General features: G+C 46.8%; 1 protein-coding gene and 1 long non-coding RNA gene across 4 annotated transcripts in view; both read left to right on the top strand.

The window, feature by feature from the left end:
- The window catches only part of LOC105470645 (O-6-methylguanine-DNA methyltransferase), a 291,365-nt gene that overhangs the window by 131,655 nt on the left and 158,941 nt on the right, over nucleotides 1-769 (top strand). The gene's annotated exons all lie outside the window — the stretch shown is intronic.
- Nucleotides 1-769, top strand: part of LOC105470637 (uncharacterized) — a 57,985-nt gene that overhangs the window by 32,045 nt on the left and 25,171 nt on the right. The window lies entirely within an intron of this gene.

Below are 769 nucleotides of genomic sequence, written 5' to 3'. Positions count from 1 at the left end.
GTAAGTACGTAGGTACGTAGGTGGGTAGATAGATGTCTGCTAGCAATTTGATGGTTCATTTCTTTTTGAAGGTTGCATGAACAAATTTGAAACCTGTGGCACAGCCTGGGACCTGCGTCTGTGTGGTGCAGATAGTCTAACTTCTGTCTAAGTCAGTACTATTTCCAGGGATACAGCCTTACATCCACTGCTGGCTGCGGCTTCCCTGAGTGACCCATCTCTGCGTCCGCCCATCCATGGCTGCCATATCCCAAAAAAAAAAAAAAAGACTGTCCTGGAATGGTCCCTTGAGTTGGTTTGTGGTTAGGGGTAGCTCTCACCTCAGTCCCTACCAACCTACCTGAATTTCCTTTGTCTCCGAGCCACATGGGAAGGAGACTGTGGAAAATAAAACAAGCGATTCTCTGGTAGGTAGAGCTAGAGGCAACAGGTTAGAATTACGTCTTCATAGGAGAATGTTTGGGGAATGCTTTCAGCAGTCACCCATTCTCATTACTAGACCCAGCAAACAATTAATACACATTGCATGATTTGGGCTGGGCAGACATGCCGACTGTGGAGCCATCTCTTAAGAGAGGGAGGTTGGCAGGTAGCTGGTGAGCCTATTTCTTTGCTCAGTGAGCTAGCGAGAGCAACACCCATTACTTTCATTGGATTACTTGTTTCAAAATTGAATTAATCAAGTGAGGTAAACATCTGTATTGCCTCTTAGCACCCCCGTAGGCGGCCCTCAAAATGACCTGCGTGGGTGTCCTAAGAGCAGGAATTG

This window comes from Macaca nemestrina, chromosome 9, assembly GCF_043159975.1.
Source record: "Macaca nemestrina isolate mMacNem1 chromosome 9, mMacNem.hap1, whole genome shotgun sequence".
NCBI lineage: Eukaryota > Metazoa > Chordata > Mammalia > Primates > Cercopithecidae > Macaca > Macaca nemestrina.
The sequence above is the reverse complement of the archived record's forward strand: the minus strand, read 5'-3'. Positions and strand labels throughout refer to the sequence as shown.